The sequence below is a fragment of the Geotrypetes seraphini genome, chromosome 8, assembly GCF_902459505.1.
Source record: "Geotrypetes seraphini chromosome 8, aGeoSer1.1, whole genome shotgun sequence".
NCBI lineage: Eukaryota > Metazoa > Chordata > Amphibia > Gymnophiona > Dermophiidae > Geotrypetes > Geotrypetes seraphini.
In genome coordinates, this window is record NC_047091.1 from 6,257,106 (window position 1) to 6,281,965 (window position 24,860).

Here is a 24,860-nt window from a genome sequence, read left to right on the forward strand (position 1 = left end):
CTGCTGGGCATGATGGACCTGTGGTCTGACTCAGCAGAGGCGATGCTTATGTTCTTTATATATATATATATACACACACACACACACATAGTATATATAAATAACTCTAGATATGAGTTTTATTGAAAGCAGAAAGTTTTATAAACTAGAGTATGTGAGATTAAATTATTGTATATTAATGAGGAACACTACCAGAAAATTCTCCTATTTTCATGTTAAAACTGTGAGAGAATAAATTTATAAATAATTATGAAATTATTAAAATCACGATAACTCCGTACAAGCAAATCTGTGAATAAGTGAATACGCACCTTTAAAAATAAATTTATGCAATTAGAAATTGAGCATTGCACTGCACCACTGCAAGTATTCTTATGGACAATTAATTATAACGACTAGTAACAAACTTCCAGATTCAATTTAAAGATTAGTCACCGCACCAGAGCTACTTACAACCCCGTGAATTGACACTATTGATCGAGGCCAAACAAGTACGAAGAAATACTGCGAAGTATACAATTATGATTCAGTATTAAATAAAGTTGTGAATATTATTAACATAATATGGAATATCAATATATTTTGAACACAATTTTAATGAATGCATTTGAAATCTATCAACACCCAGTGTTGTGAGGTTTTTTTGCAGATTCGCATTGAAAAATTAGTCCAATTGGCGCATTTCTGCACAATTCTTCCACGGGCTAGATAAAATCATCACGTGGGCTGTACTTTGGAGACTCTTGCGCTTTGTGAGTGACAACTCTACCATCTCTTTCAATCTCAATTTTAAGGTGTACATTTTTCGAGTTAAGTCTCATCTCATGCGAGATATTCACAATTTTGGTAGCTTCTCTCTGGCCGTCCCAGTTTTAGATAACAACAGACATCAGGTTTGAATACAATATTCTAGATGAGATTTTACCTGTGAATGGTAGAGGTATTGGTTTCTCCTTTTTTTCTGGACTAGTTTTACCTCTTCCTATGGAGGTAGTATCATTATTGATTTTGGCCACTGCTTTCTCACACTCAATGCAACTTTTGAGACCACTAGATAAGATAAGGCCAACGTATGAACTCCAGAAAATGAATGTGTAGACTTTGAAGCCATCAGAGGCTATGTGTGACCAAATACATATATACCAATGCTTTGATTAGATTTCAACTGGTAATATTTTGCATCCTGAAAATATGCAAAAATAAAAAAATATAGACGTATTTGATTACTTAACCCTTTTTTCTATTACGATCTTAGGGCCTGATTCTCAAAACGGCATCCCAATTGTAGGCAGCGATTGGCATCCTACCGCCATGTAATGGACTAATTGGGATTTGTTTTGCTTTTTCAATCAATGCAGTGAATGACACCTATAGTGTAGGTGTCTGACTCACGCCTAAGGCCGCCGTAGGCATGGATTACACCGGAAGTGGCCTTAGACGTCTGTCAATGTGCCTAGGCGCAAGTCAGATGCCTTAAATGTAGGCCTGCAACACGCTGGCCTACATTTAGGGAGTCTATACAAAAAAAAGACGTGATTCTGGACATGATGCCTACCAACGATTGACACATTGTAGGCGCCCATTTTGCAGATGCCTACTGCACAGTGGCATAGTAAGGGGGTGCGGGGGGATCCTCCCTGAGCATGGCACCCCTCCTCCTCTCTGCCACTCCTCCCCACCAAGCACACATGCCCTTGCCTTCCCCCTACCTTTTTATTTCCCCGGCGTGAGGTTGCTGCCTGCGTCAGCATCGGCGTTCTCTGACATCACTTCCAAGACCCGCTCCTAGGAAGTGACATCAAAGGATGAGCAGACACCAATGTAGGCACACTGCTCACGCTGAAGAAGTTAAAAAGGAACGGGGAAAAGGAAAGGAGTGCGTGTCGGGGGCAAGGAAGAGGCGCCACTGCTTCTGCGGCAGGCACCATTTCCAGAATCAGGCCCTGTTTTGAATTTTTAGATAAGAGACTTCTACCTCTAGACGCACAAAATTATTCAAAACATTTAACTGAAATTATGATAGGCATCAAGATAAAGGCAATGAAATTTTGACTTTCACTCATCACCAGCAAACTAACATTTGTATTCCCTTCACTTTATACAGTTAATATCCACTATGAAGTTGGGTGCAACATACAGCTAATCAAACAAGGACTGTGCAATTAAATCCATGTACAAGGGCAAAAAAAACCCCAGAATCAGGTAAAAATGTACCAACTCCAGCTTCAAAATAAGAACTTAAATTGACCATATATTATAATGTTATCTTTTTATATTTAGAAAATATGTATTTCTATGTTTGTCCAGAACAAAAAGTATGTTATATTTAACGGTACAACAAGAATTTAGAGCAGGGGTGTCAAACCTTTTAGCGTCCCTGGGCCGCATTGGCAAAAAAAAAAATGTTTCCTGGGCCGCACAAACGCGCAAATGCTGCAGCAAGACACAGGAGGGAGCTGGCAAGATGGTAAACACCTGGGGGAAGCAGAGGAAAACACTGCATCGCCTCGACTGGGGCTGCACAAAATTCTTCACGGGGCCGCAGGTTGGACACCCCTGATTTAGAGCCTAACATCAATAGGAGTCAGACAGAAAAATAGAGGAGTTAGGTCTAGATGCTCTAAAGTCAGTGATCGTATTGCTTTTACCGACCTGATGCACAAAATGGCACATTGCATGTTTTTCCCCTCAATCGCCCATTTTCCGATCCGGCCATGCAAATTAGCTACAATTCCATGCAAAGTGGCCAAGCAATTGCTGTACTAACATCGCTTGGCTATTTAAAAAAAAAAAAAATGGAGTTTTAGCAATTGGAAAAAACCAACAAGTCTGCCTGATTTGTTTTTTTTCCCATTTTTTTCAATGGCACAGATGACGGTCTTCCATGACAAACGCGACATCAGGAATCCCCCCTCCCCCGAGAGAAAATTGGCAGGAGGAATGGTCATTTGCTCCTGCCATACCAACCCCCCCAACAGAAAATTGGCAGGAGGAATGCCTACTTCCTCCTGCCACCGGATGCTCCCCAAACCCCAACCCCCAACCTTTGCTAAACATTGGGAGCAAGAGAGAAGCACAGTCCCTTCATCTCCTAGTCCCGCCCATCAAAAATGATGGGCCTTCCCCTTTCTGGTGCACCACGTGATGTACAGGGAGGAGCCTAAGGCCCTCATTGGCTCAGATGCCTAAGGCCTTAGGCTCCTCCCTCTGTATCCCATGTGATGTACATGGTAGGGTCTAAGGTCTGACATCTGATTTGCTCAGACATCAGACCTTAGGTCCCGCCCTTTGCATCACATAAGATACAGTGGGAGGAGACTAAGGCCTTGATTGGATCAGACACCTAAGGCCCCAAGGGAGGAGCCTTAGGTGTCTAAGCCAATCAGGGCCTTAGGTTCCTCCCTATGCATCACATGGTACACCAGCGAGGGGAAGGCCCACCATTTTTGACAAGTGGCAGTCAGACCTGAAGGGACTGTTCTTCCCTCCAGCTCCCAATGTTTAACAAAGGTATTGGGGGAGGGGTTGGGGGAGCATTTGGTGGCTGGAGCGAGTGTGCATACCTTCTGCCTTTTTTTTCCAGGAGGAAGAAAAAAGGATAGGGGATGCTGGGGGGGGGAGGGAGGGTCAGTGGCACACTATTTTGATTTGTTTTAAGTTGTTTTAAATATGTATTTTTACCCTAATTCTGTAATTTATGATGTACATCGCCTAGAACCTGGAATAGGCGATTAATCAAATCTTATAATAAACTTGGAAACTTGGACCGATGGGGGCATAGTGCATGGTATTCAGCCAGGCAGGATGGAGTAGGCATCCCACCTGCCATTTTTGCTGCCACAAGGGGGGGGGGGAAGGGCACAGTACTAGTTCATGGGGTGTCATTGGGGAGGGCCATCAGCATGGGGGCTTTTTACTTTTTTTTAATGGAGCAGATTGTGCATGTTTAACATGTACAACATCTGTGGCACTAAAAAAAAAAAAATAAAAAAAGCTGGTGCTTCGAGAGTAGTCCAACTCTGACTACCTCTTAATCGCCCTCACCTATATTGTTAGTCACCTAGACCCTCAGAAATGCCACCAGGATACTCAAGTATATTTCATAATATCTGGCTTTATGCATTTGATCTTCACCGGGTCTCTTATAGTTGTTTATAATATTGAATCTGGTTATATCTTTCAAATTAATAAATATTTTATAATTTATATATTTTTATGCTTTATGGTTTATGAGATACTTAGCTTTAGAGGATACAAAAGCCAACATGTTTCACCCTGAGGGTTTCTTCAGGGCTACTATCCCTACGACGAAACTCCACCCCCCCCCCCCCGTTGTTAATAAAATTTGTAAAATTTATCATTATAAATCAAGGTTTTCACAGTATCCTTATCATCCAAATTCATATCGAACACTCTCTTAAATATGATTCTCATCTTTGTGAAACTAATCATCCACGTCACGACTTGGAACTTGGTTGTCGCGACGTGGATGATCACAAAGGGATAGTAGCCCTGAAGAAACCCTCGGGGTGAAACATGTTGGCTTTTGTATCCTATAAAGCTAAGTATCTCATAAAGCAAAAAAGCATAAAATATATAAATTATAAAATATTTATTAATTTGAAAGATATAACCAGATTCAATATTGAAAATATTATAAACCAATATAAGAGACCCGGTGAAGATCAAATTCATAAAGCCAGATACTATGAAATATACTTGAGTATCCTGGTGGCATTTCTGAGGATCTAGGTGACTAACAATATAGGTGAGGGGGATTAAGAGGTAGTCAGAGTTGGACTACTCTCGAAGCACCAGATTATATACTCTCTCATGATCACTTAGACACGTTGTTCACATAATTAAAACAGGCTGCTTTCCCTGCCACTGCGCATGTGATTGATATGTCAGGTTTGCATACAAATCATTTGCATGCAAACATGGTAGTGCATCGATCGCTCATCCAGAATCAGCCAACAGTGATCCAGTTGGTATCTTTAGTGCATCCAGGCCTTAGAGGCAAAGGTTTGGTGTACAGACTCCACAGCCCTGCAAAGAGCATATAATGTCCAACGCTTCCAAGACTTCCAGCTGTCATATATGCCAAGGTCTACAGTCCATGTTCATCTCCCTCTCTCTCTCTTTTTAAATTGTGCAAGGTGACAGTATCAGTTAATCAGGTATCATTTTGCCAATAAGAAACTTGTTTTCGCAGAACGGTACTACATATAAGACAACATTACTATCGATCGTAGCATGGAGAAGCAAAGCAGCAGTTTTCCTAAGACAACATGTGTTAATAAAAGGAGAATTCATCCGAGCCTCTGTTAAAATTTCAGAGAGCATTCTTGTTAAAAAAGGGTTCAACCAGACCACAAAAAAGGGAGCTTGGTTAGGAAACAGAATGGAGGGACAGAGGGGAACCACCATCTGCTGTGTCCTGTCTCCTTTGACATTAGGCAAGTCACGTCACTCTCTTTTGGGCTGGGTGCAAGGTACTAGAAGCCTAAGTGGTCTTATCAATACAGTTGACTCTCTATTAACTGGAACTCAATTAACCAGAACTCTCAAGAAACCAGAAAATACTATAATACTTTAAATGAAAATAAAATCAATTTCTGGTGGGAAACTTAAGTGTAAACTTAGCACATCATACCTGAGTACGCTCACGCTTTGCCTACCACATGTCCGGTAGTTTGTCTGGAACAGTTGATGATATGGCATAGTATTAATTAGAGCAATAAAACAAAAAGAAAAGTTCCAACCTAAACTGCAGTCAAAAACAACCGAGAGCAAACAAGACAAAACTGCAGATCTGTACAAGACGTGGGCAAAATTTATTTGTGACAAAAAGATATATATGCAAACCCTTTTGCCCACGTCTTGTACAGATCTGCAGTTTTGTCTTGTTTGCTCATAGTATTAATTAGGCCTATTTTTACTACTAACTCTCAAGCAACCAGAAATGACATTTATCCGGCATTTATCAATCCCCATGGGCGCCGGTTAACTGAGAGTCTACTGCATTGTTTTCTTTTCCAACCATAGCAAAGGTGGCGAAAAAGATGCGTTTTTAAAAATAAATCTTTAAAAACAGGCAGCAAAGATGACATTTAATGAAGGAACACTTGGACTAGTGGCCACTGCTACTGACAAAGCATAGTGCAGTTGCATTGAGGAATGGACAACACAAAGGCTTTTTTTTCCTCTTTTTTTTTTTTTTGTACAAGTCACAAATCTGTACATTGTTCCAAACACCCAGGAAGGAAATTTCACTCAAACTTACAAACACACACACCCCCCCCCCCCCCCCCCCCCAAATGGTTCACCACCTGAACTAATAAGGAACAGTATTTCCACTCTTCTCTAACAAGAAATAGGAAGGGAAAAAAAACCCCTCAAGAGTTACCCCAAACAACCCAGTCTAGGAAATGTGATTTTTTATACTGTTTTTAATACAAATTTCAATCTTTGGGTGTACACTGCCATAAAGAAAGAAAAAAAACCCCTAGAAGTTAAAACAAAACAAAAAAATATATATATAAAAGGCAAATGAAACCCAACTAAACCATGCGGAACCACCACTTCACAGACCCAAAGCAGATGTACAGAACACAATCTACAACACACAATTTATAATAAAACACTATGTACAATAAATAGTTTAGTGTAACTTTGCTTGTCATTCTGTAAATACATTTCTCAGTGCATACTGTGAAAGATCTGTCACTTTCCTTTCTGCTCTCTTTTTTGCCATTTGTCTTTCTTCCTTTTTTTTTTTGTATTTTTTTTTCTATACACATTTTTAAAAAGTATGTACATTTGCTGGTTTTGTGCAGGATAGGGAAGAGTCCCTTCACACACTTCCAGACAGAGAAAACAGAACACCCCATGTTACTGCCACCTCCGCTGGAAGAAATGAAAAGCAAAACGAATGACATTCTAGAAAAGGTGGTTCGGAAAGGACATCTGCAGGCACCGGGATCAGGCTGTCAAGAGCTCTTCCGGATTACTGCATGCTCTTCTCCCCAGGCTACAAGGGCTGCAGCGGTGTTTTCAGGCTTTGTATATGAAAGCTGGGGAAGTAAATGGGACAGAATTATGGAATGATATTGTCAGTCACATTTAAGCAATGCTCAGACAGCAACTGCTGATCAGTCAATCCAACACCTCTACCTCTCACCACAGCAGTTGGAGGTGTAGCTCTCTTTGCTCGGCTAAGAACAAACATTATATTATATTTTTATGTACTTGTATATACCGCATAACCTTTCAGCTCTATGCAGTTTATAGCTAAAAGAAACTGAGATAGCCTCAGGAAATACAGGTTAACAAATTATCCGGCTCTGATTTTATAAGTGTATCAAATAGATGTGTTTTCAGAAGTTTTCTAAAATGTTTGTAAGATACGGCCTTAACTATTAGCTGGCTAAATTCCTCGTCTCTAATTGCTGCCTGAAAAGAGAGTAACCTATCAAAGAATCTTTTGTGGCAACAATTCTTAACAGAAGGAGAAGTATGCCAAAATACGTTGAGAACGTTTAGGTGTAGCAAATGCAAAATATTCCTCTAAATAATCACAGAAGTCCAAATTTAAAGATAACCCTGGCCTCAATCGGAAGCCAGTGCAGCCTACGATAAAAAGGAGTGACATGGTCCGATTTTTTCAATTTGAAAAGCAACTTTCCAGCCATATTCTAGATCAAACACAGTCTGTGGAGATTACTCTTAAGGCCGGCATAGTAGCAAGATAGGATTCATTTTACAGGGCATCTGAATAATTATATAAATTATTTCTCAAGCTGACCTCTTGAAATCAAGCTCTAGCCATCTGTCTTCATACTATTGCAAGCCTGAAATCAAGAAGTTAAATACCTCAGTGAATACAAAAAACCCCACCTTAATTCTGTTACTTTGTCGTCAGCCCTCCACGTACAGATAAAAACCTATGGCACCTAAAATATACACCACCATAGTCATCACACTTGCAGCTGTCTTATAAATTCAGATACACTAGGTATGTCCATGTTCTAGGAAGACATGTATTTGTACAGAAATAAGATGGGGAGATATGATTCAGACGCACAAATATTTGAAGGGTATTAACGTTGAACAAAATCTTTTCCAGAGAAAGGAAAATGGTAAAACCAGAGGACATAATTTGAGGTTGAGGGGTGGTAGATTCAGGGGCAATGTTAGGAAATTCTACTTTACGGAGAGGGTGGTGGATGCCTGGAATGCGCTCCCGAGAGAGGTGGTGGAGAGTAAAACTGTGACAGAGTTCAAAGAAGCGTGGGATGAACACAGAAGATTTAGAATCAGAAAATAATATGAAATATTGAACTAAGGCCAGTACTGGGAAGACATGCACGGTATCTGTATATGGCCTTTTGGTTGGGGATGGGCTGGGGAGGGCTTCAATGGCTGGGAGGGTGTAGATGGGCCGGAGTATGATTTGACAGAGACTTCGGCAATTGGAACCCAAGCACAGTACCGGGTAGTTTGGATTCTTGCCCAGAAATAGCTAAGAAGAAAAAATTTAAAAAATTTAAATTGAATCAGGTTGGGCAGACTGAATGGACCATTTGTGTCTTTATCTGCCATCATCTACTATGTTACTAAGTTAAATTGAGAGTTACAACTGGGCCCGTTGTTCAAAGTCCAAGGCTATTCTTTAATTTGGCATCCACTGTCATTTTCACTTCTTAGGGGGGTGAGGGGTGGGAGGGGGGTCAGAAACAACTGGGAGATTAAGGAGGGATCATGCCTTCATCCCTCTAGTGATCAGCTGCTCAATCAGGGCATCTTCTCATACCCTGGACGTAACTGAAACAGGTCTAGATAGAAACATCTTTTTTTTGGCCTTAGATGTTTCTTCCTGTTCCTTTATTGCTGAAAAGATGTCTTAATTTTGGACCCGCCCTAGAGCCACCTGAAGCATGCCTCTATAACGCCCCCTTGCTATTTGGATAAATAGAGATGGCAGTTCTTATGTTCTTATGTACATAACATTGGATTTCTAGACTGCATAACTATAGAGTTCAATGCAGTTTACAAAAGAATTACATAACAAGAAAAGGAGAAATCAATATAAATCTAATCAACCTTGTGTTTTTGAAAAAAGATAAGTCTTCAATTGTTTTCTGAAATGTAGGCAAGAATGCGATGTAAAATAACGTGTAAAATGTCTAAATTCTGCCTTGCGAAAATCGCGATATGAACATTTAGCGGATGAATACATTTTTGGCCATTATGAGACATCCATCTGCTTCAAAAATGAGCACCTTAGGTTATAAAGACAAAAATACAACATTTTTTAATATGTATTTATCATCACACCACTGCTCTTAAAAAAAAAAAAAGTTATGAAAAGCTATACTTGAAGCCCCCCCCAAACCCACCCCTCCAAAAACAAAACATTGTTTTCTAAATACATGTATTAAATAGTTCAAATATAGATTAAACTTGGAAACTCATCCAGAATTCTTTTGACCACTGCTATGTTAAGCCATCTTTAAGGAACACATTTCACAGCTTAATTATGTGGAGGGGGGGGGGTGTACACCTTCTATCTTCTTACATGGAGCAATTTCTTGATTTACTGTTTGAATGGGGAAACCACCATTCCTTATGTAATCATTCTACCCTATTCATGATTTTATACATTTCCATCATAGTCCCAGCTTGTTTAGCCTTTCTTTGATGGCCATGCCAATTTTAAATAATAGGTTACAAATAATAGATTAGAAATTTCATGTTTGAGCTCTTTAGAACTCTGGGGTGAGCGTATCCAGTCTTGCCGATTTGTTACACTTTAATATGCTAATCCAATGTTTCTCAACTCGGTCCTGAGTACCCACAATGAATATTCATGAAAGAAATTTGCATATAATGGAGGCAGTGTATGCAAATGAAGTTTATGCGGTGACGGGACTAAATCGCGCGAGACAATGGCGCGCCGACAACTGAGCGCAAGGTTGATGGCGCGCTGAAGAAAAGCACTATTTTAAAGGGCTCCGACGGGGGGTGTGGGGGGGGAACCCCCCACTTTACTTAACAGACATTGCACTGGCGTTGTGGGGGGTTTGGGGGGGTGGAACCCCCCACATTATACTTAAAACTGAACTTTTTCCCTAAAAAACAGGCAAAAAGTTTGGTTTCAAGTATAATGAGGGGGGTTACAACCCCCCAAACCCCCACAACGCCAGCGCGATGTCTGTTAAGTAAAATAAGGGGGGTTCCCCACCAACACCCCCCGTCGGAACCCTTTAAAATAGTGCTTTTCTTCGGCACGCCGTCAACCTTGTACTCAGTTGTCGGCGTGCCGTTGTCTCGTGCGATTTTGTCTATGAACCAGTTTATGCATATGAGGATATCCTGAAAACCTGAGTGGGAAAAGGGTACTCCCAGGACAGTTGGGAAACACGGTCTAGGTGTAAATTTACAATGACTTGCTTTAGTTGCTTTGAATCATCACTGTTCAAAAGGTTACTGGTGTGTAGCTTTGGTCTTTACTGAGAATTCATTTAGTTTAGTTAGTTTTTTTTTTTTTTAATTTCTCCCCTCTGAGAATATCTTTTAACACTAGGCCAGGGGTAGGCAATTCCAGTCCTCGAGAGCCGGAGCCAGGTCAGGTTTTCAGGATATCCACAATAAATAGGCATTAGATAGATTTGCATCTCAAGGAGGCAGTGCATGCAAATCCATTTCATACAAATTCATTGTAGATATCCTGAAAACCTGACCTGGCTCCGGCTCTCGAGGACTGGAATTGCCTACCCCTGCCCTAGGCCACCTAACAGCCCAACTGACTCCCTCGCAGGCTTTTTATTCCAAACATACTTGAAAGAGTTTAGTTTTAGCCTGTAAAAGCAGCTTCTTTGCAGCATCCTCTGGCCTGCCTTTTTACCATTTCACCCTGCCATTTCTATCCTGCCAGAGCTTGTGCTAAAATCTGTTCCTTCATTTAGGCTTGCTTTCCATTTTTTTTTTTTTTTTATCCTTTAGGCTTTCACAGTCTTTCATCTCACCATTAAAACCATGCTAACAGTTTTGCTTTTTCTCCTACCATTTTTGAAGCACAAAGTAGACTTCACTTCTAAGCAGAAAACAAAAGAATAGCTCAGCAAGAAGGTACGTGCCCTCAGGTGACCCAGCCAAAGCTTAAACCTGAATCCAAGGAAAAATATGTGGCAAAAAGCCATAAAAGACTGCAGTCCATAGACAATTTAAGTTTGGGCTATTCTGTCTAGAAAAACTATGCAAATGTGCATCATCATCCTTAATGAGTCAACCAAAATGGACTGATGGATTTTATTACTGTAAAAGGAACCACCAGCAAATACTGAGTCAAGGGGTGTGAAGACTTGTTATCAAGACTTCTTGATTTCATATTATATAGACATACACATACACACACACATATACATATATATAGGCAGTCCCCAGGTTAAGAGTTACGTTTTTAAAGCTGTTCTCAGAACTCAGAGCTTGTAGATTTTAAGAATCTTGCTGCTTACGTCTGTTCCCAGCTGACAAAAGGGCCAACTGTCCCTACCAGTGTTCCCCCCCCTCTAAGGTAAAGCATGCATAACCACACACTGTTCTTAATGTTGCCATGCATCATTCCTGAATCTGCTGCAGGAGACGTGTAGGAGTCTTTGCCACTGGAAATACTGCTCAGTGAAATCAAATGAAGCCACAACTGCATTCTTAAGAACGAGTCATACTTAAGTCGGACATCTGTAACTTGGGGACTGGCTGTAGGTATATATAATTTATATATTTATTTTATAGGGGTTTTTTTCCTGTTGAAAATACAGTTCTGTTGTGTAGATCAGTGAAAAGCTACTAATACAACACATTTTGAATTGCATTTTTTTAGCTATTAGAATACAAAAACAGTACATAGGTGTGAAGATTTATGCGAGGCGCTATTTTTCTAGAATTCATCTAATAAGATGCTTCATTCTGTTTCATATTTCCACAACTGAAATTCTGCTTGTTTATACTCCTATTCACATCAACAGGAATTACCAATGAATAAAGCCATATCAAGTTATTGCACAGCAGGGAAAGAGGGTGAAGGCTTTTTCCAATTAAACTGAGTTTTCCAGGCAAATTTGGTCAGGAAGACAGAGGCTAAAATGTCCAAGAATGATTAGAATTTAATCAGTATGTTAAAACAAATTATTACATGGGTCATCCTCTGTTCAGACAAGAGAGGGATTTCAATTCGGTGTCTCACTGGGGTACCTCCAGCTGTGCTACACTAACATTTCACTAGGCATGCAAGTCTGAGCTTTGAATGGGATTGGTAGAGCCTTACGGAGGGAGATGACCAACATTCAAGTAAGGACTAGCGGCAGACCAAAGGACAGGAAAAAGTGTCCCTTGTCCTATCATTTGAGAAAGAAAACAAAAAAGGGAGAATGTGAAGAGAGGAGAGAGACCAAAATGGAGGAACTGAGAAGAAGAGATGTGAGGAGGCTGCAAGGAGAACAATTACACTGATGCTTTGGTCTAGTTGCCAAAGTGCCCAGTTACAACTTGGGGGGAGGGACGACTTGAAACCACAATTTTCATTTGTATCGCATCAACAGTGTCTAAAGGGCTAAATAATTTCTCTTTAAAAGGCAGCAAAAGAATTTGTTCCTTTGCCGAATTTTGCCCTCTCTCTTGGAGCTTACATGATTAAAGGCAGCAAGGAGGAGGAGAAAATGAGAAAGAAGAGCATGATAGCTTTCTCTTTCACAAGAAGCTTATCAAATTGTCTGGGCCTGCTCAAGCATAATTTTCATACTTTCATAGGCAATTGGCAGAGAGAGATTGTGAGACGGAGTGCATTTTTAAGGGTCAGTAGTGGGACAGCTGGCAGATAGCTGCCCTTGGAGTTCAGCAGGACTTGAAGCAACTTCAACATTTAATTTTTTACTATTGCCTCTGGACACTGTCTATGGTAGAAATAAGTTTGATTTATCTGCCTGATAAAATAAGTCTGTGTGTGAAATTTAATAGCAGAAAACCTGATTTCTATTTACTGCTTTGGTCAGTCTTGGGACCAGGAATATGATATAGAAATATGTGGGAGATCTCCATCTAGTCCTCATGACACAACACACCAGTCGGGTTTCAGGATGCCTATAAAAAATATGGATGAGATAGAGTTGCATATAATTTAAGGCACTTCTAGCAAATTCGCAGTCATGAGAAACCTGAGGCAAATCAGAAAATTCTTTGACAGAAAACAATTCCAACTTTTGGTACAATCCCTAATCCTAGGTCAAATAGACTACTGCAACATACTGTATCTCCCCGGCACAGCAACCATGATAAAACATCTACAAACAATACAAAACACAGTCCTAAGACTGATCTTCTCACTGAAGAAATTCGACCACATCACAGAGGCATACCACGACTCACATTGGCTCCCAATACAAGCGAGAATACACTTCAAATTTTACTGCTTACTATTTAAAGCAATAAATGGAGACAGCTCAGCCAATTGGAACAATCGGCTAGTTCAATCCTCAACCAGACATAGGAGAACCCACGCACCATTCACACACCCTCCAACCAAAAACGTCAAAAGAAAAAAACTATACGACAACCTCCTAGCCACTCGAGCTGCAAAACTCGACCCACAACTCTACAACCTATTGACCACGAGCACAGACTACAAAACCTTCAAAAAGGAAATAAAAACCCTTCTATTAAAAAAACATATAAAACCGAACTAACGCAATCAGAAATGTTCCAAGCATCACCTGCAGCTACTACATATGTACCTCCAATATCATGACAACTCAGATGTAATCCTTGCAACTCAAAGAAATGTACACACTACTCTCTTAATACTTCTAATCTCCGGACAATCCATTTGTAATCCGCCTTGAACCGCAAGGTAATGGCAGAATAGAAATCCCTAATGTAATGTAATATTTTGAAAATCAGACTGGCTTGATGTTTCCCCAAGTACTGGGTTGAGCATCCCTAGTTTAAATGTACTTCCAAGAGTTCACTATAAACTAACTTCCTCATGACATAGTAGCACTCCAAGCATAACAGACAGTATAGCCAGTAGCATAGCGAGGGTGGGTGATGCCCCCCCCAACATGCCCATTCCTTCCCTTCCTCCATACCTCTAACTTCCCCGGTAATAGTAGCAGCACCAAAGTGCTGCCCACGCCGGTTCTCCCTCTAACATCACTTCCTAGGCGTGAGACCCGGAAGTGATGTCAGAGGGAGAGCTGACGCCAGCGAGAGCAGCAAGTTGGAGTTTCAGCTCATGCTGTAGAGGTACGATTGGGGGGGGGGGGAGTAAAGGGGCGTGCTCGGTGGGGGAAGGACCAGGGGGGCAGAGAGGAAGAAAGGTGCCGGCACCCCCAACAACACAGAACTCGGGGCGGACTGGCCCCCCCACTCTTACTACAACCACTGAGTATACCTTCTATTTGGTGATATACAACAACAAAAAAATAGCAAATGACTTATGTGGAAGTGACACTGGCAGAACACCTTACCTAGAATCCATGTCCAAGATTAGAAGCCATCTCCTCTTGGAATGAAGCAAGAAACCAGCATAAAAAATGGCAGGATCTGAACTACCACCCTAGATAGAGGTAAAGGGCACTACACGCTGACAATTTACAGGACAAGAGGCACCTATAGCTCACTACATCTCACCTTCCTTTACGCTATAGCAGGGGTAGGCAACTTATGTCCTTGAGGGCTGCAACCCAGTTGGGTTTCCCCAATGATTATGCATGAGATCTATTAGCATACAATGGAGGCAGTGCATGTGAACAGAATTCCTGAAAACCCAGCTGGATTGCAGCCTTTGAGGACTGAAGTGATAACTGTACAGCAGTTGTGGGCAACCTATCTAGACCAGTGGTTCCCAACCCTGTCCTGGAGGACCACCAGGCCAATCGGGTTTTCAGGCTAGCCCTAATGAATATGCATGAGAGAGATATGCACATAATGGAAGTGAGAGGCATGCAAATCTGCTTCATATATATTCATTAGGGCAAAAACCCGATTGGCCTGGTGGTTCTCCAGGACAGGGTTGGGAACCACTGGTCTAGACTAGAGGGCATAATTTGAGGTTACAGGGAGGAAGACTCAGGAGCAATGTTAGGAAATTCTTTTTTACGGAGAGGGTGGTAGATGCCTGGAATGCCCTTCTGAGGGAAGTGGTGGAGAGGAAAACAGTGATGGAATTAAAAAAAGCATGGGATAAAAATAGAGGATCTCTAATTAGAAAATGAAGGATGTAAATTAAAGAACTAAGGCCAGTATTGGACAGACTTGCACGGTCTGTGTCCCATATGCGGTGATTAGGTGTTGGATGGGCTGGAGAGGGCATCAATGGGAACTACACTAACTTGGAACATGAGGATGTTACTGGCCAGACTTTATGGTAGATATCCTGCAAACAGGATGGTTGGAGTGAGCTTCGACGGCAACTTCAGCATTTGGAACCTAGGCCAATACCAGGTGGACTTTACAGTCTATGACCCAGAAATATCAAAGAGACAAGTTAATCTAATCATGAATTTTTAATGGTTATAACTAATGGGCAGACTGGATGGACCGTTCAGGTCTTTATCTGCCATCATTTACTATGTTATTATCTATATTGGAAATAATGCTACTCTTTAAGAAGCATTTACATTTGGTTCAGAACACAGTTGTTTGTGTTCTCTCTTTCACTAAGAAATGTGACCAAGTAATCCCATTTATGATCCATTACCACTGGCTTCTAAATACATTTCTGAGTTCAATTAAAGATTTTTATGTCTGACCTATAAGGCTCTCTTCTCTCATAAGGCTACTTATCTTTCCTTCTTTATTACCCCTTATGTCCCAATGTATATACTCCATTATGCTGCTCACAGTTTGATCTACTCGTGCATCAGTGTTATTCTGCATTGCTCCACCATTTGAAACTCCCTGCCAAATCCCTGTGCTCAGAGCCTTCATATCAGAAGTTCCGTGCAGAACTGAAGGTGTACCTTTTCCAGAATGCATATAATCTGTAGCAAATTCAGCAGTCTGCCAGGGAGAATTATTACCTCGTACTTATTTCTTTCTGTTCATGTCCTATTAAGTTAGTTAATGCTCCTTTCCCTTCTTGGTACACTTACCCATTTAAGTGATGCAGCATGTACTCCAACATATAGCGCAGGGCTGCCCAAGTCCGGTCCTCGAGATCTACTGGCAGGCCAGGTTTTCAGGATATCCACAATGAATATGCATGAGAGAGATTTGCATACCAAGAAGGCAGTGCAGGCAAATCTTTCTCACGCATATTCACTGTGGATATCCTGAAAACCTAGCCTGCCAGTAGATCTCGAGGATCGGACTTGGACAGCCCTGATATAGCAGATTAGTTATAATACTGTACTACTAGGACTGAAATCTAAAACTATACAAATAAAGATGATCATGCAGAACCACAAAAAAAAAAAAAACAACCAAAAAAACAAACCTTTTTTTTTTTTTTTTAATACACAACTTACTGCCTCCCCCATCCCTTTTACAAAGCCTCATCAGGCTGCTTTTTTATTGCTGCAGAAAAAAACATTAAAAAACCCCCAAAACAACAAGTGGTTAGGCCGAAACATGTAAATTTCGGGTCATAGAGTCATTGGATAAATTTGGAAGAAAATAAAGGCATTTGCTTCTATCAGATGAGTTGAAGGACACTTTTTTGGTGCATACCATTCTGATTGGGTCAATTCCACTTTATTTTTGTGTTTTTTCATTGCTGGCCATGATGGTTTTAGCTCTGACACTCATCAAAGCTAATATCACCATGGTTGACAAAAAAAAGCCTAACAGCTTTATAAAAGGAGCCTTTAATGCACAGATTTTGATAACATGTAGTTTGCCACGCTAGTAATGTTCCTTGTGAATTTCTATCCAAGTAGAGACAGTCAAAGAAGTTGGCAAGATGACAGTCATTACAAACTGAAAATGTGATTTTAGGTGGCAAAAGAAATATACTTACCTTTTTTAAAGGATGTGTACAACTGTCCATTTAGATACAGGTTTTTTGGCTCTCCCAAAAATAGGAAAAAAATTAAACACAAAAAAATAATAATAAAATTTTTTTTTCCAAAGTATGAGGTGGGTTCAAAGTTCATGGTTTCAGTCTGGAGTGCGAAGTTTTCCTTTTAGTTTACAGGACAAGAATTTTTAAAAAATTTCCTTTGACGATGTAGGCCACCGCCTCATGTGCGCATGAACACATACACACACACATGCATACCACCAAGCACACACGCTCATTCATACATGCCGCAGTACTTAAGATTGTCTTTCTGCTGTTAAGTCCACAGTTGACTTCATGTCACGGTCCAAAAGCACTCAGTGTTGTTCTTATACAGAGAGATATATATTTAAAAAATGTTTTTTCATTTTAAAAAAATGCCTTGATTTTAGTTAAATACAGAACTTTAAAAGTGTTCCTCAAAAAGTGCTGGATATATTATCTCTGAAAGAGAGAAAAAAAAGAAGAAAGTTATTGCAGTGAAACAGACATTCAATCAAAATACACTAAAATGAATTTCTTGACAAGGAGCACTTTAAAAAAAAAAAAAAGTCTCTTCCCACTAATGAGTTCTAAGTACTGTTACGGTGAAGAAATGGTGGGTGGCACAGTGGACACATCGCTTTTTTTATAATGTCTCTTCTGAGGGCTAATTACAGGTGGAGAAAGAAATTATAACTAAGGGGTCCTTTTATTAAGGCGTGCTAAATGCTAAAGGCGCCCATAGAATATAATGGATGCCTTAGCATTTAGTGCGCTTTAATAAAAAACCCCTAAAACAACATAATAGTTCTCGGGGCTTGTGTAGCTTCTTTGTCACAGTAGAAAACATAAGACAATGCACAGAATGATGACATTTTTGACTTAAAATATTTTCCATGAGAAATTTAAATTCTCTGCAAGACAGTTCTGCCAAATGAGAGGACAGACAATGCCTTAGCTTTACTAATCCTAATTCCTCCGGGCAGGGGCACATGAAGTGCTTACAACTTCCTTCTCCTCTTAATTAGCTTGAGTCTGGACCACAGTGCAAGTTGGGTACCTAGTTTCCAAACAAAAACAAGTGGGAAAAAATTTGTCGAGCATGGCTCACTGAATTCTGCCCCATTCCTCTACATGCAGAGACAGTTTTTGTGGGAAGGGTAGCTGAGGGGCGAGGCAGTTGTAAGGGTCATTTTTAAAAGCGGTGACAGTTGATAGGGATAGGCTTTTTTTGTGAGGTGGTTGGCAGAGTAGAGAGCAACGAAATGCAGTTTTAAAAAAGAGATTTCTTCACTGCTATGTTTCTCTGAAAAAGTGTATCTGCTACAGATGCTGAATCTCCCTCCCATAGAAAAGCATTGGTTCATTTGTGTTTTTTGCAGGGGACTTATTTCTATGAATCTCTGGTTCATTTTGTCCCATTTGCAAACTTGGTGTCTCTTTTTACTGGGGTGTTTCCATATGCCACCTTTCATCCCATTTTGTAAGATTTTCAGAAATGTTATTTTGCCCCCAAACATTTCTCAACCCCTTTGCATCGTTATTTCCAACTTCCACTGGGTTGGAAAGAATTTTTTAAAAACCCAAAAGGACAAATATTTTTAAAGCAGTTTTTGGCATGGGCACAAAGTGGACGCTCTAGTGTCCATGCAGCAGGTGATGGACCAGCAAAATATTTTCCAACCAGTAATGAGCATGAGCTTGAAAACTCATTATATCAGTAAACATCCCCCTCCCCTTGTTGCTCTCCCCAGAAAATTTTTCCAGTTAGGTTGCATAAAGTAGGTGGGGGGGGGGGGAGTTTTTGTTAATTTAGCTGGGTGGAATACTCATTCAAAAGGTCCTGGGGCAAGCACTACCCCAATTCCCCCTTTTCAGAGTTTTCCAAATCAGCAAAAATGGAAAATGTCCCAGAACATAGTCCAGACTGACTTTTCAATGTCATCCAGTTTGTACAGAGCATCAGACTGTATGAACCAAATCTAAAGTGGAGGTTCAGTGCAGAAGTTATACATCACCTAAAAAGAACAAAAGTCTGCCTTGCCAGTGGCACCTCACCATTTTTAAAAAAAGTATAAAAACGTGATTTTCCTAATCAAGATCTTGTGATGATTGTTCAAGTGAAACAACTATAATTATTACCGGGCCATTCACAGTCTGTTACACATGCCACTTAATGCTAAGTAACTTAGAAACATAGAAATAGACGGCAGATAAGGGCCATGGCCCATCTAGTCTGCCCACCCCTTGAGGCATAATTTTAGAGCATTGCACATGAAGTTTTCATACTTTTCCTTGTGTGCACTTTGAGAATTTTCAGATGGAAAATGTGTACTTCTCCTTTGAAAAAATTATCCCCCCTCCCCCCAAGAAGGCGCATGTATTTGCATTTCCATTTATTTACTGGAACGCACAAATTTTCTGGGGATGCATGAGTGTTCTTTCAAGATGTGCAAACAATAACCCCTTCCTTGGGAATATTAAGGCTCAATCTGGGAAACCTCAAAGGTGTACAAGCTGTATGTGCATAAATCTACCCACATATTGATCAGGTTGTTTTATTAAAGCCTATTTCTGAACATTTTTCTTGTGAGGACCTGCTAAGGGGAAGAAAAACCGCTTTACAAGGAGAACTGTTCCAGCAGTTGGAAATGGAACCCACACGAAATAGGCTTACAAACAGGGTAAATGTTTCTGATTTTATACCTGGCATCCAGTGATCATTGCATGGTGTGGTTTAATAATAAGATGGGTGTAGTGAGGGTTCATTCAAAAGTAAAGGTTCAGATAGGGGTCACAAGTACATCACAGTAAGTCATGGAATTGTCTGGATGGAAATAACTGGAAGAAGTAGGAAAACAGTGGGCAAAACTGAAAGGAGCTATTTTCTAAGGACAACAAATCATACTGTAAGAAAAGTAAATAAAGGTAAGAGGAAAAGGCGGCCATTTTGGTTCTCAAAAGTAGTAGCTGAGGAGGTAAGGAAAGAGGTTAGATTTCATAAATTATAAAAGATCGCAGAAAGAAGAGAGGCAAAACCAGCTGGAGAGAGCAAAGATGCAAATGGAAGAGAAAACAGCTAACATGGTAAAAGAGGGACAAGACTTTTTTAAATTTTATTTAGATATATTAGTGATAGGAAGAAGTGTGAAAGTGGCATGGTGAGACTCAAAGGTGAAGGGGAGAAATATGTAGACATTGATAAATATAAGGCTGAATTGCTTAACAAATATTTATGTTCTGTGTTCACAGCTGAAGCGCCAGGAGTGGGACCACAGAAGACAAATGCGAATAGGGATGGAGGAGTGGGAGACTGATATTTTCAGAGGATGTTGTTCATGAGGAGCTAACTAAACTAAAGGTGGACAAAGCAATAGGGCTGGATGGTCTACATCCGAAGGTACTGAAGGAACTTAGAGAAGTTCTGCTGGCTCCATTGGCTGACCTTTTCAATGCTTCTCTACAGTCACGAGTGGTACCGGAGGACTGAATGGCAGATGTGGTCCCTCTCCATAAAAGTGGAAGTACGGAAGAAGTAGGAAACTACAAGCTAGTAAGTCTGACTTCTGTGGTAAGTAAATTAATGGAAATTCTTTTAAAACAGATAATAGTGACGTTTCTGGAATCCAGTGAATTACAAGACTCAAGGCAACATGGATTCACCAGAAGCAGGTATTATCAGACACAGCTAATCAATTTCTTTGACTGGGTGACCAGAGAACTGGACAGGAGTGTGCTAGATTTTAGCACAGCCTTTGACAGTGTTCCACACAAGCATCTAACAAATAAACTGAGTATGAAAGAGGAGCGGGACTTCAGTGATGATCTTAAGGTGGCCAACAGGTTGAAAAGGCGATGGCAAAAGCTAAAAAGATGCTAGGATGCTTAGGGAGAGATATACCTAGTGGGAAAAAGAAAGTATTGATGCCCCTGTATAATACTCTGATGAGACCTCATTTCGAATACTGTTTAGAATTCTGGGGTCCAGAGGAAGGCTACTAAAATGGTCAGTGGTCTTTGTCATAAGGCATATGAGGACATACTTAAAGATCTCAATACATATACTTTGGATGAAAGGCGGGCGAGGGGAGATATGATAGACGTTTAAATACCTACTGTACATGGCATAAACATATTAGTACATTCACTGGGGATCTCATGTTTAGATTACTGCAACTCACTATATAAAGGCATCACGCAGAAAGAAATCAGACGCTTGCAAGTTACACAAAACACGGCAATAAAACTTATTGGAAATGTGAAAAAAAATTTGACCATGTCACACCTCTTCTGATAAAAGCTCTGGCTCCCTATTCCATACAGAATAACCTATAAAATCATACTTTTAACATTCAAAACACACCGTAACAACCAGCCAGAATTCTTAAACAATTTTCTAATTCCCTACACCCCAGCTAGAACATTGAGATCACAATCACAAAATCTTTTAATGGTTCCATTTCTCCATATTATTAGCACTACACGAACAACAAACTTCTCCGTCACAGCCCTATCTCTTTGGAACACATTATCCCCGGAACTAAGGGATAAACCCATGCTAGATCGTTTCAAAGGAAAACTAAAAATGTTTCTTTTTATAGATGCATTCAACCTCTAATGCACTTACCTTATGAAACATCTTCATTTCTGCTTTGGTTATCAGATGGGATCTCCCTTCCTTTTGTATTTCTCCTATATAGCTCTCTTTCCTATTTTATAATGTAATTCTTTACCTTAATCCTATTGTTCCAGTAGGTCCTGTATGTTTTAATGTATGTTACCTTATTTTATTATGTACAAACCACTTAGAAGACTGATAGGTGGTATACAAATTTTTATTAAACTTGAAACTTGTCTCATCCAATATGGCTAATTCTTATGTTATTATGTGAGCTAAGTATAGAACAATCCAGCCATTGTGATATCACTGATGAAGTTGTCTCTTAGGCACTGGTGGAATGAGGTCTTATGACATCACAATCTGAATTCTGGAATGTTGCTACTCTTTGGGTTTCTGCCAGGTACTTGTGACCTGGATTGGCCACTGACCCAGTATGGCTATTCTTCTGTTTTAAGTTTATTAAGAGCTTGATATAGTGTCCATGAGTAAACTTCTCAAAGCGGTTTATATTAAGTTAATATATATTGAGAGATAAAAGGGAAAGGTACACAGCAGAAACGAAATAGGAAGAAACTCCATTGTTGGGATAGAAAAGAAAAGTAGAAGCCATGCTGGTCTGGTGAATTCCATCATTAAGGTTCTTCCTTAGCCAAGACTAATGGGAGAGGAAGGCATCAGTCAATAAAAAGGTTTTTAGATTTGTCTTACATTCTTGAATGATGATTCAATTCCTAGGTTGGAGGGGGGTGTTCCTCCACAGGGAGGGGCCCACGATACTGAAGATTTTAGATGGATCATCAGAGTTGCTCAAAAGGGCAAAAAAAAATGCTGATTGGTCATACATTAGATTCTAATTTGGCAATGAAGGCCCAAAATTAAGTCGTTTGTGCAAACTATAGACATGTTGAGAAATGGTAAGATGAATATTGTTGAACATCAAACAAGACAGTAGATCAGGTGAAACTGACCATCTGTTTAGAAAGATTCAAGGCTAACCTGTCTCAGCCATCCATAAAGATACAGGTAATAAGCCACGTAAATTCAGTAGTGAACACCCGAGCTCATGAAACCTTTGACCCAATGGTACTGAACAGTAGCACAGACAGAGCAGAGCCCTAAGGTACACCACATCCAAAGGTTGTACACAAGTTATCCAAGTAAATCTGCTGAAAACTGCTTGGACAGGAGCATAATAAACCATTCTAAGACAGAAGCATCCAACCTGAAAGATTTCAACCACTGTGAAAGGGCTGAATGGCTGAGTGTGTCAAATGCCAGAGATATTGAGCAAAACTAGAAAATACCGCAAGTAATGTTAAACGATGATGACAAAAAACAGTGTTTTATAAGTCGATTTTTTTTTTAAGGGTAGCATGTGTAGAACATTTTACACACTTGAGATGGCTCTAGAATTGCCCCGGGATTTACACGTACAAAAGGCGCCGGAACACTCAGAACCTTTTGTGTGATATATGTGTAGGTGATCTCGGGGTTAGAGAATAAGCAGAGATCAACACTTTTATAACACACAGAGTCACTCCTACCTCAGAGCAGGTCTAACTTTGGGCGGCAGATTTTGGGGAGCACCAATGTGTCTTCGTAGCTTAGGTGTACTGTTATTAAACTGCCCTCCATCTGAGCATTTTAAATCTGCATTTGAGAAAATAAGATGATACTTTTTCAGTGGGATCCTTTCACTAAGGCATGCTAAATGCTAAGGCACCCCATAGAATATAACAGGCACCTTAGCGTGTGCTAAATCAGTTAGCGCGCACCTTAGTAAAAGGATCCCTGTGTTTCTTAATTGTTTTGTGTAAATGAACGGTTTGACGTGCTATGATGGAAACCATCAATGCCACCACATTATATCTGCAGTAGGAACTGTTAGTTTCTGAGCCCATCTCACAGTAATATTTTTAAAATGGGAATAAAGAATTTAGGAAAATTGCACTTAACTTATTTTGGATGGTATGTTCTCATGTATTTGCAGTTTTATGATTGACCAGTTGACCTATGACTTTGTATAACATGTCCTGAAGTGTGTCCCTGATGCAGGCAGAATGCCAAAACATATCAGGATAGGATTAAGAAGACAAGTGTTAAAAGTAAATCTAACACTAGTGTAATCTTAACAAATAATAAAAGAATTATTTTTTTTAACATTTGGGTTGTTGTCCTATTTGCTTTTGTTTGGAGAAGAAATTTGATTTTATTGCTATTTTAAAAGTTTTCCCAAACTGTCTCTGGGCAGAATTGCATTAAAGTTCTGCCATATATATATATATATATAAAGCAATGAAAAAAATTTCAAGTTGTCAGGTATAAGAACCGTTACCTCACCCTTCTTGAAACCACTGGTGTAGTATGCAGGATGCAGGGCCGTCCCGGCCGCAGTCTTTGTAAAGGGTGCAGGCTCCCGCCCTCCTTTCTGCCCCCCCACCACTCCCAGACCCCTCCAGCCGCGCACTGGTGCCCCCTTCCCTTGTACCTCTAATTTTTCCTGTACAAGCAGCATTACGAATTTGCTGCTCTCGTTGGTGTCGCCTCTCTGACGTCACTTCTGGGCCTTGAGCCTAGTAAGTGACGTCAGAGGGATAGCCGACACGATGCGGGCAGCAAGTTTGTGCTGTTGCTCTCACCTGGAAAATTAAAAGGTATGGGGGGGGGGGGGGAGAGATTGGGAAGGAGCAGGGGGTGGAGGAAGGACACTACTGCTCCGGGCGCCACTTACCCTCGTTACGCCCTGCCTGAATCCACTGCAGTTGCTCCAACTTGAATACAGCCCTTTGACAGTCAGCCCTTGCTCCTACCACAGAATTTGGTAGACTTATGTAGATTTCTCAGTGAACACCCAAAAGAATGCACCTGTACAGACTGGTTATAGAGTGTCCCACTATAAAATTTTCACCCTGCAAATTCCATGAAATTACAAGGGCGGTTTGAAAAGTTTGGCAAAAAAAAAAGTTAAACAAATATATTTTTAAAAATTTGACAAAACCTATTTTTCCAATGGAATGTGAAAACTGGACACTCGCTGGACTAAGGGCTCCTTTTATCAAGCCATGCTAGCGGTTTAACGCGGGTAATAGTGCGCGTTAAACTGCCGGCCGCGCTAGCTGCTAACGCCTGCCTTGAGCAGGCGGTAGTTTTTTGGCCAGCGCGGGGGTTAGCGTGTGATTAAAAATCATGCGAGCTTAA

At 40.4% G+C, this 24,860-nt stretch overlaps 1 protein-coding gene across 3 annotated transcripts in view; it reads right to left on the reverse strand.

Annotated features, from left to right (window-relative positions):
• Positions 1-6,434: 6,434 nt before the first annotated feature.
• The window catches only part of AHDC1 (AT-hook DNA binding motif containing 1), a 268,162-nt gene continuing 249,736 nt past the window's right edge, over positions 6,435-24,860 (reverse strand). For 2 of the 3 annotated variants that reach the window (XR_004540312.1, XR_004540313.1), the window contains 2 exons: positions 17,018-17,503; positions 6,435-7,076 (listed from right to left, as the gene is read on the reverse strand). The gene's annotated coding sequence lies outside the window, so the exon portion shown is untranslated. The remainder of the gene's footprint in view (positions 7,077-17,017; positions 17,504-24,860) is intronic. The other variant, XM_033954383.1, reaches the window with a different exon arrangement.